This window comes from Chiloscyllium plagiosum, unplaced genomic scaffold (genome assembly GCF_037043375.1).
Source record: "Chiloscyllium plagiosum isolate Xiang-an unplaced genomic scaffold, Cpla_swu_hap1 HiC_scaffold_7, whole genome shotgun sequence".
NCBI lineage: Eukaryota > Metazoa > Chordata > Chondrichthyes > Orectolobiformes > Hemiscylliidae > Chiloscyllium > Chiloscyllium plagiosum.
This window is the reverse complement of record NW_028270145.1, coordinates 18,371,933-18,392,114: the sequence shown is the minus strand read 5'-3', so window position 1 is coordinate 18,392,114 and position 20,182 is coordinate 18,371,933. Positions and strand designations below refer to the sequence as shown.

At 44.9% G+C, this 20,182-nt stretch overlaps 1 protein-coding gene across 2 annotated transcripts in view; it reads left to right on the top strand.

Moving 5' to 3' along the window:
- The window catches only part of ahr1b (aryl hydrocarbon receptor 1b), a 159,620-nt gene that overhangs the window by 60,241 nt on the left and 79,197 nt on the right, over positions 1-20,182 (top strand). The gene's annotated exons all lie outside the window — the stretch shown is intronic.

Below are 20,182 nucleotides of genomic sequence, written 5' to 3'. Positions count from 1 at the left end.
CACTGATGCCTCACAGTGCCAGGGATGATTCCACAACCCTGTCTTGTGTGGAGTTTGCACATTTTCTGCTTGCGGGTTTCCTTCAAATCTCTGGTACCTTTCCACAGTCCAAAGATGTGAAGCTTAGGTGGATTGGCCGTGCTAAATTGACTGTAGTTGTTTGTGGATATGTAATCCATGTGGATTAACTCTGGGAGATTTGGGGTTACAGGATGGGCTGGGATGTTCTTCAGAGGGCCAGTGCAAACTCGATGAGCTGACCAGCCTCTTTCTGCACTGTGCGGATTTTATAAATGAACATGATCTGCGGATGGATCTTGAAGATTTCAAGCAATGAACATGTGTCTATTTCCTTTAGCAACTGTCGATCATCCTAACAGCCTGTGGATGCTTTTGAACCACAGGAATGCAGATTTCTGGGCAGGCCACCTCTCCTTTACAGCCCTTGCACCTCTGCCTCCCCTAGTCCTCACTCCTGTGGGCTGACCTTTCATAAGTAGCATCATGCAGGTCCTAAACTGAGAGTCCTCTCTCTCTGAGCCTCTAAGAATTGTTAATGCAGGCCTGGTTTATAGGCACAAGATTTTGTGGTGCAATTACCTGAGAAACTTCATGACCTTTTTTTAGCATATTTTTGGGGAAGTGCATATATTTTTACTGTCTTGCATTTATTGTCAGTCCCTCATCCTTTTGGCAGTCAGGCATCAGCTCTGTTAATGTGGGAGTGGAGTCATGTCCAGCTCAGGACAGCAGCTTTGGATGACATATTTCACAGTGGAGGGAATAGAGCACAGCAGTGAGAGCAATAACCAAACTGTAAAAATGAATTTAAGAAACACCTTTTGTTTTCTATAAAAAGAGGAAAAAGGGTTAGTCTGAGAAGGTAAAGTTAAGATCAAAATCAAAAAGCCAGGTTCACTTTTTGCCTTTTCTTAAAGACCAACTAGCTAACAGCCTTTAAATAAATATTGGTGATTACAAATTCATTTAGCAATCTTAAATCTGCTCCTGAAACTTCGTACGATCTGTGTGTGATCACAGCATCAGAGGACTAGTCATTAGTTAGTTATCGATCCTCACACAATCTTTGAAACAGCTCCTTCTTCTGCATGTGTGTCTTAATGTCAATGCTACATCCTCATGCACAGTTAGACACAGTGTACACCCTGTGTTATTGACGACAGTCGAACTCTGTCGTGTTGTCAGACTGTGTTATGTCCCGTAGGCCAGTGAACTGTATTAATGATCAATCTTAATAAAACTATTATAAACTGCCAGAGATAGAAGGTCAGTCAGCACACTGTGTAAGAGATCTCCGTTATGTTTACACGTTCATGCAGAGAAAGAACCTGCATTTATAAAGTGCCTTTTTGCAGCCTCAGGCTGTCCCAGAATTATAGCTAATTAAGTCATTCTGAAGTGTAGTCACTTTTCCAATGTAGGAAATGTGGCAGCCAATTTACACACAGGCAGCTCCGACAAACAGCTCTGTGATAGTCACCAGATCACTGCATTGATTGATATTCATTCTTCAAACAATTGTACAGGGAATAAACCCTCCCTGATCTTCAAAGTGGTGTTTGTGGGATCTTCAGTGTCCATCCAGAGGACAAACACAGCCTAGGATGAGTGTCTGTCTCAAAAGACAGCACCTCTGACAGTGCCGCACTCCCTCAGCCCAACACTGGGATAGCAGTCGAGATTGTATGCTGACGTCTGTACTGTTGGACTTGAGTCCATGACCTTGTGATTCTGAGGTGAAAGGGCTATAATTAGTCATTAACCACTGCACTAAATTCTCAGTGTGGGGCTATCAGGTGATTGGATTATGGAGGGAAAAACACACTGTAGCCTTCTGAGATTAGAATTAAAGTCACCATCATTCCAGAGGACCTTAGGGAATATGCACTCAAGTAACGTTAGCACTTTTTTTCTTTCAAAATAATCAGGTCTCTAGCTTCCCTGATGCTGCAAAATGTGTTGTTGCATTATTTAATATGGATGCACTCTGTCCAGTGAAGACAGGTCTCTTAAATCTTTCTGTCTCCCTGTTCAGTGCTTGAAAGTAGTGGTTGACACACTTCAGTGCAAGGAACGTTGGCTTCATCTGTAACACAGACAGAATCTGAAACCTCAAATGTAACACATACTGACCTCAAGTGTCACAACTGAATAAGGTTGGGATTGAAACTGTGTGTGCAGTTGTGGCTGTAGCAATGGTAGGAATCTGCTTTGTTTTTATTTCCATACTTCACTCTGTTCCCACGCGATGACACTGCTTCTAGCTTCGCCCGAGTGAGCGCCTGATCTTTAGCATCGAGTGCCCACCCAGCGGGTTTGATGGCCTCAGCTCATGTCTGCGGGGTGCTCCATTTTTCAGTAGCAGTGGGTGGCTCCCTGGGCTGCTGTTTGTCTCTCCACCCCCACCCCCTCCCCCTCCCCCCGCCACACTTGCCCTTTCCCGAGAGCCCAGGGCCGCTGTCCTACTAACTGAGGTGAACAACATGGTAAAGGTGCTAAACCCCAAAATCTACAGAGTTGTCTGAGCGGCCACATGTATTGGAGTGTGGTTGTTTGAATCAACCTGTTCGGTCATGTGATAAAGCACGTCCAGGGCCAATGGGACTTGAACGTTGACTTTCTGGCCCAGAGGTGGGGGTAGTACAGCTCCCCACCTCTTGGGTGGGTTAGCTATGAGCAATGCAGCGTTCCAGAGATAGGGAAGGGTGTTGCATCTGGGTGGGATACCTCTCAGATGGCCCATGGACTTGATGGACTGAATGGCTTGCTTCCACATTGTAGGGAGTCTATGATTAGTCATAGAGATATACAGCATGGAAACAGACCCTTCAGTCCAACCCATCTATGCCGACCAGATATCCCAACCCAATCTATTCCCACCTGCCAGCACCCGGCCGATATCCCTCCAAACCCTTCCTATTCGTATATCCATCCAAATGCCTCTTAAATGTTGCAATTGTACCAGCCTCCACCACTTCCTCTGGCAGCTCATTCCATACACATACCACCCTCTGTGTGAAAAAGTTGCCCTGATGTCTCTTTTATATCTTTCCCCACTCACCCCAAACCTATGCCCTCTAGTTCTGGACTCCCCCGCCCCAGGGAAATGACTTTATCTATTTACCCTATCCATGCCCCTCATAATTTTGTAAACCTCTATAAGGTCACCCCTCAGCCTCCAAACCTCCAGGGAAAACACCCCCAGCCTGTTCAGCCTCTCCCTATAGCTCAAACCCTCCAACCCTGGCAACATCCTTGTAAATCTTTTCTGAACCCTTTCAAGTTTCACAACATCTTTCCGATAGGAAGGAGACCAGAATTGCACACAATATTCCAACAGTGGCCTAATCAATGTCCTGTACAGCCGCAACGTGACCTCCCAACCCCTGTACTCAATAGACTATAGATGCTCCTGCAGTGTACTGAAGCACATGCACACAAGACTAGAACCTTCAGTAGCTTAAGCACTTGTTACTTTTCTTAAATTGTTATAGATCATCATTGTCAATGGCTTTAAAGCTTTCAGGTATGTGCTGACTTCAATCCATATATTTTTCGCGCAAGTGTGTTCCGTCCTGTTTTTGTCAGGGATTTTCTTGAAAAATGAACTTTAACCTGTGTTAGCTCATCTGAAGTCTGCTTTTTGGACACTCTGCAGGATCAAACAGATCTTTATAAAACATTGTTCAGCAGTGCTTTTGTGTTTTAGATGTAGAGGGTTTACCTTTAATAGAATTAGTTGATGGATTAAGGGTGCAATCTAATTCAAGGGTCTGTAGATCAAACTGCAAGCATAGAGAATATACTGATACTGGGGTGAGCGAACTGTGAAGTGTCAGCTTTATACTCCTCGTAGCAGGTGTAAGAGAATGAGTTTAGTTCCTCTGATGTGCCACTGAGTTTGATTTCCAACACATACAGTTTCCGTCTGCCCAATGGCATCTTTGGAGAAGTCTTGACCCTGATATTGAGGTGGATGAGAGGCACAGTCCACCTGCAGCAGCACCTAATTTGTTTAATGGTTTGTGAAGGATTTAACTCATGTACAAGCCCTGAAGAAGGGCTTATGCCCGAAACGTCGATTCTCCTGTTCCCTGGATGCTGCCTGACCTGCTGCGCTTTTCCAGCAACACATTTTCAGCTCTGATCTCCAGCATCTGCAGACCTCACATTCTCTACAAATAAGCAGCCAGGTAAAGATTATCAGAGGAGATTACTCGGAAGGGTGATGGATGTAAAATGCAACTTTGTTTGTCGCTTTTCTGGTTTTACAATGTTACCCTGGCCAGGTACTTAGATAGACCTTAAAAATCCCAAACAGCAGGCGTTGTTTGAAGACTGATGTGTGAGCAATCACCAGTATTTTACAATGGTGGTCTAATTGCTGTCTGTGGGCTATTGCTAGCACAGGCTGCCTCTGAGCATGGAGTCACTATGTGTCGAATGTTATTTAGGCCTCAGTGATGTCCAATTAAGTCTCACATTTATGAGTCAGTTTTGCATGTTGAATCCTCACTGCTGCCCATCATATTGTAAGATCCAAGGAGTGAATTTGTTGTCGCTCTCCTCTTTCCGAGTTTTGGGATGGTGCTTTTGGGAGCTGCTTTATTTTAGTGTGTTGGAAGCAAACTGCATTGTAGTTGAAAGAGAAGAGACCCTTGTCATAGACAAGATGTAGTTTATTGCATAATGGTAAATGAGGATAAGTTACATTCATGCGATAGACATTGTTACAGAGACTATGAGGATAACCCAGTTAATAGGTCTTATCCGTTTGAGATCCTGAGTTGTTCTCCTTCCTGAAGTAATTGTAACAAGGTCAGACAGGTAGACCTCATAGGATATGAGTTCCCTGACTGGACCAGGTTAACAGCCCAAATCAGGGAGCCCTGGCTGACAGATATAAACAGATGTGCCAGGCATCCAGTTCACTCTGGGAGAGCTGGAACTGTGTGGAGAACTTTCCCCGTGTAAGTAAAACATGTCTTGGAGATTAGATACTAGCCTCTGTGGAGTTATTCAACTTCCTAAATCATATGACATTATCATAGTGGGGGTGACACCGAAGGCATGCCTCAGATCTTATCCTTTCAGTTCATTACAATGTTATGCAGCAATGAATTCATGGTACGTTATTGCTACTCAGTGTCATAGGTTAATCCTCAATTGGAAGAATTCTCCAAATTACAAGGATTGGGAAAATAGGTAGTCCAAGCTCTAGTCATTTAATAAACTCATGGCGGATCCGATCGTATCTTCAACTCTGCATTCCTGTTGATCTCTGATGAACTTTCACCTCCTTGTTTAAGAAGACCCTATCCACCTCTGCCTCAAACATGCACAAGAACTCTGCTTCCATGACCGCTTTGTGTAAAAAAGACTCCTGGCCCTCTGAGAGAGCAACTTTTTTACCTGGTCTCTGTGTGACCCTTTGTTTTTGGCAGCAATTCCTGGTCCTCATTTCTCCTCTTCTCATCCGCCCTATTGAGGACCTTATATACTTCAGCACATTATGTCTGACTCTCCTAAACTGTGTCAGGCAGAAATCTTTGCCTAAAACACAACACACCAACCCCAGGCATTAAACCTCGCTGAACTGACTCCCATGCATTCACATCTTTCCTTAAATAAGCAGACCAATAATTTGCACAATACTCCGTATACCTTGCCCTTATGTAACTGAGGCAAAACCTTTCTTTGTAGAAGTAGCATTCTATTAGCTTTCCTGATTACTTGCTGTACCTGTATACCAACTTTTAATAATTCATGAACTAGCGCACCAAGATCTCCTGGCATCTCAGCTCTGTAATCTTCTACCTTTGTGAGAATTTGCTTTTTTAAGCTTCTTCAGAAAAGACAGTCACACACTCTCAAACATTACGCTCCGTTTGCCAGCTCTTTCCCCACCTTTTTGTGGAATCCTTAAGTTCCTCCTCACAACCTACTTCTCCCCCCAAAACTTGTGTCATCAGCAACTTCAGATGCTTCTGGTTGGCTTCTAGGACCTGAGCTGAGCCAGAATTTATTGCCCATTCCTAAACACCCTTGAGATGGCGGTGGTGAAGGAGAGAATTTTCTTCCACACGAAGTTGAAACAGCTTGCTATTTTCCTAACAAGTATCAGAATGAAACGAAAGCAGCTGCACCCGGGTCAAAGGGTTGGAGGGTAAGATTCCCATCTCCAGTTGTCTGCTGGGGGTGAAAAAGTCTTTTTGTAAAGCAGTTTCACATTCTAAACAGAGGCTGGATTCTTCAGTGCCTTTCACCATGACACGCTACATGGACTGCAGTAATGCAAAGGTCAGTGACAACTCCCCAGACGGCTTTGTCTGTTTCTGAGAGACAAATGCGAACAGAAGAGCCAGACAGGATGGGCTGACACTGAGTGGAATGAGGAGAGCACAATACCATTATCAGTCCTGCAGCTTGTCTTAAGCTAGTTGAAGAGATTTGTTATGACAGTGTCTGCTGAGTACATGGACTGACGGACTGGAAGCTGCTATTTATAGTGAGGTGTCCCAGGAAGACATTTCACTGATGAAAGTTCACCCTTCTAATTTTTTTTCGATCCAGAGAATTGCTGCTGAGGGGTGTTTACTGCCAAGTCACTGACTTCAAAGAATTCTTTTTTTCTCTCTCATTCTGCAACCCACCCCCTCCCCCTAATCTAACCCCCAAGCCTGGTCCCCAGTGTGTCTCACTCCTTCTGAAGGTGTCAGCTTTTCCTCCGTGTAGTAGGACGACCACTGACGATCGAAAGGGTGTCCCAGTTGCTCTTCAGCGATGGGCTGTGAGAGGGAGTTTTAGTGAACTGCCAGAAATGCACTTGGCCAGCAGGAGGCACTGGTCATGAGCAGGAGCACATGCCCAGTGCACCTGCTGTCTACTTTCTGCTAGTCCAGAGGGGCCAGGAGCTCACTTCTGCATTGGTCGGCCTTTCCCTGAAGTATTCACAATCAGACTGTTGCTTCAGGATGCCAACATGCCAACCATTACACCCCCCCCGACTGCAATGAAAGGGGGAGACACGACATCTGTCATTAGTGTTTGAGGAGAAATAAGTGTCAGCTTAGTTGCTTTGATGCTCCAAAAGAGGGAAATGTTGCTGTGCTATGTAACCCAATGCCAATAGTAGGGTGGTTTCAGAGAAAATATTTACTGAAAGTGACGTCCCTTTAAAGTGGAGGTTTAAAGGGCTGATCTATCCAGTCAGGCCTCTTCTGCCTGTCATAAATGTAGAAGAAAACCTTTTGATTGCATCAGTTCATCTTTTTTTCTCCTGAGGTGAAAAGTTCCAGAGATGTCTCCCCAAGATTGGTTGGCTCCATGAGCAGGACGTACGTTCCCCGTGTCCTGACCCCACTGTGATGATGAAATGCGCTCAGGAACCTGCAACTGTGAGAGGTTTTGGAGGGGGGTGCTCAATCCAGTGGCTGCCTCAGGAACCCCGTTCAATGAAGGCGGCTCAATAATCCAGCAGAAAATGGAGTAGCTGAAAGTGTGCAGCGGGAGTGAGGATCTCCATTTCCGAGTCTCTGGCTCTAACTGATCCAGAAGAGACGAATGTGATTCCCGCCCCCCCCGGCCCCCGCTGTGATTGTGGCCATCCGGTAGAGCATTACCATGCCCATTGAATGGAGCCTCCTGTTCCAGTAGCTGCTGCTCAGAGCTATTCACTGTTCCACAGGCTAGTCAATGGCTTGAAGGCTAGTCTGTCCAACGGCTGGAGGGTGCCATTAATTATGACCCCTTGAAGGGTTTAATTTATGGCTACATTCCTTGTAGGGCTTATGCCCAAAACGTCGACTCTCCTACTCCTTGGATGCTGCCTGACCTGCTGCGCTTTTTCCAGTGTCATACCTTTCGACTCTGATCTCCAGCCTCTGCAGTCCTCATTTTCTCCTATTTACAGTAACCGCACAGGTAATTGGTCAAGCTGCCACCCTGAATCTCACAGAATCCAAACATGTCATGGAAGCTGGTCTGACTGGATTTCCCTCTCATCTTCAGCTCCACCCCCTGTCTCCATGGGCCCTTGAAAACTCAGTCCTGGTCATTGTGTAGTGTCTAAAGGCTTGATGTTTAAGGAGCTGGAGTATATCCCCAGAGGGATTTAATACGTCCACGCCAATGAGAAGCAGAGACACATATCCTTGGATTCTTCAGTTGCTGTGTTTCAAGGCAACTACCCATGGTGATGGCTTCCTGCACTTAGAGGCCTGTTGCCATGTTTCTGAAACAGGTTTCATTGGCAGAATTCCTGAGACAGCTATTGCTTGGCTACAGCCCTGCCATCTCTTGGTGAATCCCAGGGATGTTCCCATGAAACTATGCAGTGATGCAGTAACCTGCAAAGCAGCCCACAGTGTCACATCTAGGGGAAATGATGGCAAAGATTGCCATTAGTTCAAACCACACAGGGATCCACCCCGTGAAGCTAGACATTGTCAACAAGGTATTCTTCGTTTGGGGAGAAATGCAACTTAGCTCAATTCTCTCCTTACCTAACTTGCTCATGAAACGAGCTATGGATGTTTCATCCTGACATTACAGTTTCTGAGGGCAACTCTCCATTTGCTGAGGATAATGATGATATTGTGCCCTCTATGATTAGGATCCAGCAACTAATGCACAAATAGCACACTTCCAATGGCTTGGTTGGTAGTTATACCGTGTCTGTGAAAGTGAATCATGAATCAATGACATGTTTTTGTTGGACCTAATATTTTCTGCTGGGGTATCAACACCTAAGGGACTGCATCCATGCTGGAATCAGCACCTTTGGGAGAGGAGACAGAACAAATGAGGTGTGATCTTGTTTAAATGTAACTTCCTGTAGCACCCAGTCTGGCGTTCTCAAACCAACTAACCTATCCTGCAGCTGTCAGTAATAATCAGGGATATAACAGGAATACAGCGTGTGTTATGTACAATATATTGTGTTGAGAGTGTGTTGCTGGAAAAGCACAGCAGGTCAGGCAGGATCCGAGGAGCAGGAAAATTGACATTTCAGGCCGGAGCCCTTATTGTGGACAAGTGAAAGCTGTGCCTTTTGTACTCGCAGCATTCTGGCATGTTTTGGGTCTGTTGTCAATTGAATCGGTGTGGCAGGTGTCAGCAGTAGAAAGGGTGTAAGTGGCCAAAAATTAATCTTAGGTTTGGTCCTTATTGACGCAATGATGGAGATGTGGGCGCCACTGGCCAGACAAAAGTTTACTACCCATCAGTAATTGCCCTTGAGAAATGGGTGGCTAGCAGCTGCTTTAAATACCACACATTGCCTTCCTCGACCCTTTTGGAGGGCATTAGCGAGGCAACTATGTTGCTGTTGGTCTGAAGTAATAAAAATCGGTTGTTCCTCCCTGCAGGGCATTTTTATGGAGGTCCAGTAGTTCTGTGATCACCGTAATCAGAGTCAAAAAGTGTGTTGCTGGAAAAGCACAACAGGTCAGGCAGCATCCAAGGAGCAGGTGAGTTGATGTTTCTGGCATAAGCTCTTCATCAGAAATGATGAACGTTGCTGATGAAGGGCTTATGCCTGAAACATCGACTCTCCTGCTGCTCGGATGCTGCCTGACCTGCTGTGCTTTTCCAGCGCCCACTCTCGATTCTGATCTCCAGCATCTTCAGTCCTCACTTTCTCCTAGTCATTATAACAGAGATGAGCTTATTATGCATATTGTACATAGAGTCATAGAGATGTACAGCATGGAAACAAACCCTTCGGTCCAACTCGTCCATGCCGATCAGATATCATAATCCAATCTAGTCCCACCTGCCAGCACCTGGCCCACATCCCTCTAAATCCTTCCTATTCATATACCATTCCAGATGCCTTTTAAATGCTTCCTCTGCCACCTCATCCCATACACGTACCACTCTCTGTGTGAAAGAACTGCCCCTTAGGTCTCTTTTATATCTTTCCCCTCTCACCCTAAACCTATGCCCTCTAGTTCTGGGCTCCCCGATCCCAGGGAAAAGACTTTGTCTATTTATCCTATCCATGCCCCTCATAATTTTGTAAACCTCTATAAGGTCACCCTTTAGCCTCCGACGCTCAAGGGAAAACAGCACCAGCCTGTTCAGTCTCTCCCTATAGCTCAAATCCTCTAACCCTGGCAACATCCTTGTAAATCTTTTCTGAATCCTTTCAATTTTCACAACATCATTCTGATAGGAAGGAGACCAGAATTGCATGCAATATTCCAACAGTGGCCTAACCAATACCCTGTACAGTCGCAACATGACCTCCCAACTCCTGTACTCAATACCCTGACCAATAAAGGAAAGCATATCAAACACCTTCCTCACTATCCTATCTAACTGCAACTTCACTTTCAAGGAGCTATGAACCTGCACTCCCTAGAACCTTACCATTAAGTGTATAAGTCCTGCTAAGATTTGCTTTCCCAAAATGCAGCACCTCACATTCATCTGAATTAAACTCCATCTGCCACTTCTCAGCCTATTGGCCCATCTGATCAAGATCTTGTTGTAATCTGAGGTAACCTTCTTCGCTGTCCACTACACCTCTAATTTTGGTGTCATCTGCAAACTTACTAACTGTACCTCTGATGCTCACAACCAAATCATTTATGTAAATGAAAGACTGTAGTGAACCCAGCACCGATCCTTGTGGCATTCCACTGGTCACAGGCCTCCAGTCTGAAAAACAACCCTCCACCACCACCTTCTGTCTTCTACCCTTAAGCCAGTTCTGTATCCAAATGGCTAGTTCTCCCTGTATTCCATGAGATCTAACCTTGCTAATCGTTCAACCAGTTTTCAGGGAAATGAGGACAAACCTCAAATCCCCAGTTTCAATCATTACAAAACAGTAAGTACATATAAGACAGTCCAATTACATAAAAACGGTGCATACAATACAGACCCCCAGCAAGCCACAGTCCCTCCCACCTTCCAGCCACTCTAAGGCAGCCTGCCAACTTCTGTTTTTTTATATAACAGAATCTCTGATCCTCTTGTTCTTTTTTTGTTTTCAGAACCTCTGACACTACTGTTCTTTTTTTTTCCTTTTTAAAAATTTTTCCCCAGCACCCATTTGTGTGTGCAGGTGTGAGACACAAGTTGTACAAATCTTTATTCAATTTCTACCACCAGGAAGAAAGGAAGCACCCAAGTGGCAAGTGACAAGCAGTGCCCTTCACGTCAAAGGGCAATGCTGTGTGATCAAACAGTGAAGGGGAGGGCAGGGATTAAATCAAAACAGAGTTGGAGGGGGAAATAATGCACTCCACTCCCTGTGGTGCCCACCTCTCCCTGAACAACTCCAGGGTGTTGGTGGATACTGTGTGCTCTTTCTCCTGGTTATATTGGTTAGTCAGGGCTTTCCTGATTAGCCCAGGGTACCAACTCCAATCAAGGATTGTGTAGTGAACAAGATGCAACTGGTTCAAATCACTGCAAAACATTTTTATATAAACTGATAAATACGTGTGAAGTTCAGTGCTTCACTTAAATAAATCAAATTACTTGAGAAGAAAGTTTTTTAAATTTGTGGATACTATCAAAACTAATATGGGGTGGAGGAGGCAGCTGAGAAATTACAGAATGAGCGAGTTTTAAGAAGATGGTCGCCTCAGGCGACTGACTGTGTGGAGTTTGCACATTTTCCCCGTGTCTGTGTGGGTTTCCTCCGGGTGCTCCGGTATCCTCCCACAGTGCAAAAATGTGCAGGTTAGGTGAATTGGCCACGCTAAATTGCCCGTAGTGTTAGGTGCAGGGGTAAATGTAGGGGAATGGGTCTGGGTGGGTTGCGCTTCGGCGGGTCGGTGTGGACTTGTTGGGCCGAAGGGCCTGTTTCCACACTGTAAGTAATCCAATCTAATCTAATCTAATCAGTCCCCCATGGGGAACCTTGTCCTACGCCTTACTGAAGTCCATATAGATCACATCTACTGCTCTGCCCTCATCAATCCTCTTTGTTACTTCGTCAAAACATTCAATCAAGTTTGTGAGACATGATTTCCCATGCACGAAGCCATGTTGACTATCCCTAATCAGTCCTTGCCTTTCCAAATGGATGTATATCCCATCCCTCAGGATTCCCTCCAACAACTTGCCCACCACCGACTTCAGGCTCACTGGTCTACAGTTCCCTGATTTGTCCTTACCACCTTCCTTAAACAGTGGCACCACGTTAGCCAACCTCCAGTCTACCGGCACCTCACCTGTGACTATTGATGATACAAATATCTCAGCAAGAGGCCCAGCAATCACTTCCCTAGCTTCCCACAGAGCTCTAGGGTATACCTGATCAGGTGCTGGCGATTTCTCCATTTGTATGCGTTTCAAGACATCCAGCATTTCCTCCTCTGTAATATGGACATTTTTCAAGATGTCCCCATCTATTTCCCTACATTCTATATCTTCCATGTCCTTTTCCACAGTAAATACTGATGCAAAATACTTGTTCATTATCTCCCCCATTTTCTGTGGCTCCACACAAAGGCCACCTTGCTGATCTTTAAGGGGCCCTTTTCTCTCCCTAGTTACCCTTTTGTCCTTAATGTATTTGTAAAAACCCTTTGGATTCTCATTAACCCTATTTGCCAAAGCTATCTCATGTCCCCTTTTTGTACTCCTGATTTCCCTCTTAAGTATACTCCTACTGCCTTTATGCTCTTCTTAGGATTCACTCGATCTGCCCTGTTTATACCTGACATAGACTTTCTTCTTTTTCTTAACCAAACCCTCAATTTCTTTAGTCACCCAGCATTCCCTATACATACCAGCCTTTCTTTTCATCCTGACAGGAATACACTTTCTCTGAACTCTCGTTATCTCATTTATGAAGTCTTCCCATTTTCCAGCCGTCCCTTTACCTGCGAACATCTGCCCCCAATCAGCTTTTGAAAGTTCTTGCCCAATACCGTCAAAATTGGCCTTTCTTCAATTTAGAATTTCAACTTTTAGATCTGGTCGATCCTTTTCCATCACTATTTTAAGTCTAATAGAATTATGGTTGTTGGCCCCAAAGTGCTCCCCCACTGACACCTCAGTCACCTGCCCTGCCTTATTTCCCAAGAATAGGTCAAGTTTTGCACCTTCTCTAGTAGGTACATCCATGTACTGAATCAGAAAATGTTCTTGTACACACTTAACAAATTGCTCTCCATCTAAACCCTTAACACTATAGCAGTCCCAGTATATGTTTGGAAAGTTAAAATCCCCCAGCATAACCACCCTATTATTCGTCCAGGTAACTGGGATCTTCTTACAAGTTTGTTTCTCAATTTCCCTCTGACTATTAGGGGGTCTATAATACAATCCCAATAAGGTGATCATCCCTTTCTTATTTCTCAGTTCCACCCAAATAACTTCCCTGGATGTATTTCCGGGAATCTCCTTCCTCTGTACAGTTGTAATGCTATCCCTTATCAAAAACACTACTTCCCCTCTTCTCTTGCCTCCCTTTCTGTCCTTTCTGTAGCATCTGTGTCCTGGAACAGTAAGCAGCCAGTTCTGTCTATCCCTGACCCAAATTTCTGTAATTGCTATGATATCTCAGTCCCATGTTCCTAACCATGCCCTCAGTTCACCTGCCTTCCCTGTTAGGCCCCTTGCATTGAAATAAATGCAGTTTAATTTTTTAGTCCTACCTTGTCTCTGCCTGCCCTGACTGTTTGACTGGCTTCTGTTCTCTGTTCCTCCACACTGCCAAGAATCCTGTCTTTAATCCTATATTAAGCATTCGAGTTCGACCTTCCAAAATGCATCACTTCGCATTTATCCAGGTTGAACACCATTTGCCATTTCTCAGCCCAGCTCTGCATCCTGCCTATGTCACGCTGCAGCCTGCAATAGCCCTCGATACTATCAATGACACCTCCAACTTTTGTGGCATCTGCAAATTTACTAACCCACCTCCCAACCTCCTCATCCAAGTCATTTATAAAAACCACAAAGAGCAGAGGCCCAAGAACAGATCGCTGTGGGACCCCACTCACCACTGACATCCAGGCAGAATACTTTCCATCTACAACCACTCTCTGCTTTCTGTCAGCCAGCCAATTCTGAATCCAGATCGCCAAATCTCCCTGTATCCCATACTTCCTGACTTTATGAATGAGCCTACCATGGGGAACCTTATCGAATGCCTTGCTGAAGTCCATATATACCACATTCACTGCTCGACCTTCGTTGACTTGTTTTGTCACCTCCTCAAAGAACTCAGAGATTTGTGAGGCATGACCTGCCCCTCACAAAGCCATGCTGACTGCCTTTAATCATGCTATGCTTTGCCAAATAGTCATAAATCCTATCCCTCAGAATTCTTTCCAACATTTTGCTGACCACAGAAATAAGACTGACTGGTCTGTAATTGCCAGAGATTTCCCTATCACCCTTCTTGAAAAGAGGAACAACATTCACCTCCTTCCAATCCTCGGTACCACTCCTGTGGAGAGTGAGGAGGCAAAGATCTTTGCCAGCAGCTTAGCAACCTCCTTTCTCACTTCCCGGAGCAGCTTAGGATAAATCTGGTCTGGCCATGGGGACTTATCAATCTTAATGTTTTCCAAAATTTCCAGCACATCAACTTCATTAATCTCGATCTGTTCAAGCCTGTTTTCCTGCTCCTCAAAGTTCTCATTCACAACAAGGTCCTTTTTCGTAGTGAAAACTGAAGCAAAAAACTCATTTAGGGCTTTCCCTATCTGCTCAGACTCCACGCATAAGTTCCCTATGTTATCCCTGCTCGGCCCTACCTTCTCCCTGATCATTCTCTTATTCCTCACGTATGAGTAAAATGCCTTTGGGTTCTCCCGAATCCTTCTTGCCCAGCCTTTCATGTGCCCCCGCCTGGCTCTCCTCAGTCCATTTCTAAGCTCCTTTCTTGCAAGCCTGTAATCCTCCAAAACTGTTCTAGATCCTTGCTTCCTCCACCTTACGTAAGCTGCCTTCTTCCTTTCGACGAGAAGCTCCTCTGTTCTCATCATCCTTAATCTTCCTCCTTCTTACCTGTCTCAGAGGAACAAACTTGTGCATCATTCGCAACAACTACCTATATGTTCTTCAATCTCTCTACTGCTATTAGGGGGTCTGTAGAAAACCCCCAATGAGGTGGCTGCTCCCTTGCTGTTCCTAATTTCCACACATACTGACTCAGGAGACAAACCTTCCTCAACAACCTTCGTTTCTGTAGCTGTGATGTCCTCTCTGATTAGCAATGCTACACCCCCTCCTCTTTTTCCAACCTCACTGTTCTTTTTAAAACATTCTAAAACCTGGAACATCAAGCAACCAATCCTGCCCCTGTGAAATCCACGTCTCTGTTATGGCCACAACATCGTAGCCCCAAGTACTGATCCATGCCCTAAGTTTGTCACTCTTATTTCTGACACTCCTTGTGTTAAAGCAGACACACTTTAACCGATCCCTTTGTTTCATCACCTAAGAAACCTTCCTGATAGATTCACTACATCCTGTCACTGCCCCATCTGCAACTGCCCCCCTCTCAATATGTGGCTCTGATTCCCAACCTCCTGCCAAACTAGTTTAAACCCTCCTGAATCACACAAGCAAATCTCCCACCCAGGACATTTGTGCCCCTCTAGTTCAAGTGCAACCCATCCTTCATGTACAGGTCCCACCTTCCCCAGAAGGTATACCAATGGTCTAGGTATCTGAAGCCCTCCCTCCTGCCCCAGCCTCGCAGCCACTTGTTAAGCTGCATTCGCTGACTGTTTCTCATCTCACTATCTTGTGGCACCGGTAGCAAACCTGACATCACTCCTCGTCCTGTTCTTCAGCTTCCAACCTAACTCTCTGTAGTCACTTTTCAGATCCTCAATCCTTTTCCTGGCTATATCATTGGTGCCAATATGTACCACGATTTCTGGCTGCTCACCCTCCCCCTTCAGAAACTTGTAAACCCGATCAGCGACATCCCGGACCCTGGCACCAGGGAGGCAACATACCTTCCTGGAGTCCCGTTCCTGACCACAAAATCTCCTGTCAATCCATCTATTGAGTCCCCTACCACTAGAGCTTTTCTATTTTCCCCCTCCCCTTCTGAGCCACAGTGCCAGGCTCAGTGCCAGAGACCTGACAACTATGGCTTTCCCCCTGGTTGGCCGTCCCCACCAGCAGTATCCAAAGTGGTATATTTATTGCTGAGGGGAAGGCCATAGGGAATCCCTCCTCTGATCGTCAGTTCCCTTTCCTTCCCCCTGACAGTAACCCAGCTGTCCTAATCCTGTGTCTGGGGAGTGATCACCTCCCTGTACATCCTCTCAATTTCCCTCTCAGCCTTCCGGATGATCCGTAGTTCAACCAGCTCCAGCTCCAGTTCCCTAACTTGGTTTTCGAGGAGCTGGAGTTGGGTGCACTTCCTGCAGATGTAGTCGGCAGACACATGTGAAGTGTCTCTCACCTGCCACATTCTGCAGGAGGAACATGCAACTGCCCCAACCTCCATATTCTGCTACTCTGAAAGCCCTCACAGAGCTAAACAAGAGAAGAGAAGAAAAAAAAGTGAGAAACCTGAAAACTTACCGAGTTTACAGACATTTAGTAAGGTCAGAGGCGGTGGGTGGGAGGAAGGCCCTACGGTGTCGGGTCTCGGGTTTAGATCTCACCCACTTAAAAACTTCCCAGCAGCCCTCGTTTCTCTCTGCCCTCTCTCCTCACCGCTCTGTTGAAAAAAATGTTTTATACTCACCTTCCCAGCAGTCCTCCGCTTCTACCTCACACCTCTTGGCAAATGGAGGCCCCGGTGCCTGAGGTAAGTTTTTTAAACTGTTATACTCACCTTCTCAGCAGTCCTTCGCTCCTCCCTTGCACCTTTTGGCAAATGGAGAGGTGCTATTATTTTGACTTTTTCTTTCTCCAAAGTTCCAAAACAATGCAATAGCATATAAGACAGTAATTGCTGCTCCTGAAATTCGAGGAAATCATCTCCAACACCTAAAATGCCTCAAAAAAGGAGTAGCCTGTTACAGCCAGAAATTTTTCCCATCCTCCATCTTGGATTACCAGGCCTCTGGATTTCTGGTTCAGTAACATACTCACTCTGCCAATACACCCTCTAAGAGAAAAGCAACAAATTGGATAGTCTTCAATGATTTCATGTGGTTTAATTGTTGGTTCACACTAACTCTGGTCAGTGGAAAGTTCTCTGAGAAGGAAGGGTGTAACAAGGAGACACCACCTCTGACATTCTGTTGCTGTAGAGTTACAGACTTCTCAAAACGAAAGGATGTCAGCTCCTTGGGAAGGAAACCCGGGGCAGAATCTTGTTGTGGTCTGTCTTGCCAGCAAGCAGGAAGTGGACTGAGAGGGATAATGCCTAAACTGTCACATTGAAGAAAAGGGCCTTGCACGGTGTGCTGGAACTTGGCAACTCATTACCAACTGGAGAGGAGGAGGGGACCAACTGGAAAGAGATGACAGAGAAACCAAGCAAACCTGAAGCTATTAAGACATGAAGGCATAGCACAGTGTGCAGGGAGGAAGGGGGGGGAGGGTCACAGCTTAAATAATTAAGGACAGTTGGATTCACTTTCACCCTTCCCTAGTGGTACTGGCATACAAGAGAAAATGCCTTTTTTGCAGACATGTCTGTAGGGTTTGGCAACATTGCAGAGTGTACACAAAAAATCAGGATAATATACAGCAGAACAGATTGCAGCCAGTGATGTGCAGGTGAAGTCGGATTGGTCAGATGTGGGATTAGGGAACAGGAAGGGGCTGGATGGTTAGGGTTAGGATCGATCATCAACTCTTTTGCATCTTCCCATCTGTTCAGAGCAGTTTCACTTTCTTTCATATGTTTCAGGAGTTCTGTTTCCTCCTGTGATCCCTATGCCTTTCGGTGCTTTGTACAACAGAAAACAGGTGATTTCACCATTAAATGTCTGTCTGTTCCAGCCCTCTGAGCTTAAGTACTTTTGTGATCTGCATTTTGAATGTCTTTTGTCAGTAAACATTTCGCTGTGTTACAGCCTCCACAATATTTCCAGAGCCCCTGTTAGCTGTGTAAAGTTTTAGATGGTGCCTATAGAGAATGGGAAGGACAGATATGAATGGTTTGGCAGAGATTTTATTACTCAACAGGCAACCTTATTGGATGAACACAATCTGAATTCAGAGCAATTGGTAGACAGCCTGTATAAGGGTTGGACTTTTCAGCATGGTATCCTTTGAATTCAAATTGGATTGATCAAATATTCAACAAATGCTTCATTACCACCAGGGTTCAATCAGTACAGGCTTGCTCAGTTGGGAAATAGCAATGAAGGAAGATTTCTTTCTTGGAATTTGTTAATCGGATACAAACTGGATTACTGAGGTTGGGCAGCCTTTACAATAGAGATCATTCAGCTGGTGGAATTTCTTCCGTAAATCCCTGAAACCCCTTTCAAGGCTCCTCCCAAAATCCCAACCTTCTCACCAAGCCTCACGCTCATCCCACCCTTCCCGATCATCCCTTCTCTGCGCTGGAGTACGTTATTGTCCACTTGCAAAGTATCGTGAGCAAGGCTTAGAGATTCCAATGGTCAGATCACCTTTGGAGCACAAGAGAGTGCACTTTGATTGACGTCTTTCTCCTCCTCTTTTGAAGGATTATTATTGCAAGTTTTCTTCCTGTCTTTAAGTGTGACATTCCATGGAGCTCTCTATCTCTCTTCTTCTCTCTCTCTCTAGAGAGCCAATTAATTTATATCTGCAACTGTTTTTGCCTGTATTAGCCCTGTTTTAAATTTTTAATTACAAGTTAAAAATGGTGATAGTACTTCAGACTTCTGAACTGTGGTCATGACAAGAGAAATATTACTGAAGAGAAGCAACATAATCTTATTATTTCAGGTCAATGGTCAATTGTCCAAACCCTGCACTATTAAATCTGTTTCATTCTTGTCAGTTGCTACTCAACCTACTGATTGATTTCAGATTTACTTAGTTACAGTTTTCCAGGGTCTACCATGTTTTATCTTTCGGGTGAAAATACTTGACAAGCTGTCCCTTAAATCCCAAATTCCCAAACTCCTTGGAAAATGACTACAAAATCGGAGCATAATCTATATATAAGAAATAAAGTTAAAAATCACACACACCAGGTGGTTGTGATAGTGCTCCGAAAGCTAGTGCTTCCAATTAAACCTGTTGGACTATAACCTGGTGTTGTGTGATTTTTAACTTTGTACACCCCAGTCCAACACCGGCATCTCCGAATCATATAAGAAACAAATTGCTTACACTTTAAATTTATTGGATTTGGAAGTCAGTTTGTCTGCAAAATCTACAAATCTTGCCGTAAGGAGCAGAAATCAGCAGCTTCACTAAGTCCAACTCAGACACATCTCTCCACATATCAGTTTTGCAGACAATTGTTATACTGCTGCTTGTGTAGTGGATGAGCAGCAGATAATTGTGCTCAGTAATACAGATCATGTTAGCATCATTGTCACTCTCTGGAATCACACCATTGTCCCAGTCACTATGTAGAGCTTGTTCACCAATTCAATTGACCTCCAATCGGGCACAATCCCTCTGAGAGGGATTCTGCCCGAAACATTGATTTTCCTGCTCCTCAGATGCTGCCTGACCTACTGTGCTTTTCCAGCACTACTCCGATTTAAATCCCCACATTCCCTCTGAGAACCATTCATAATGAATTAGTAAACTTTTTTTGTAGAATAGACTGGTTAGTTTGTCATACCAGAATACAAGAATGTAAGAAATAAGAGCAGGAGCAGAATCCCTTGCCAGTCCAGCCTGGTGCATCATTCACCATGATCTTGACGATCCTCGGGCTCCAACTCCCCTTACTGCTTGAGGTCAAAAAATCTGTCTGTGTCAGCGTTAGATATGGCTCATCAACAATGGCACATCTGGGGTGAAGATTTCCAAGCATTCACACCCATTTAAATGAACAAGTTTCTCCTCACTTCAGTCTGAAATACTGGATCCTTTCTCAGGAGGCTGTGTCTGCATGATCTACATTCCCCAGTCAATACAACGAAGCAACATGTCAGTATCTACCCTGTCAAGTTCCTTTGGAATCCTCTATGTTTCAATGAGATCACCTCCTATTCTTCTAAACTCCGGGAACTGTACAGCTGAGTTACTCAACTCGCTCATCATGTGACAAACCCTCTCCTCCCAGGGACCAAACGAGTGAACCTTCCTTATTTCC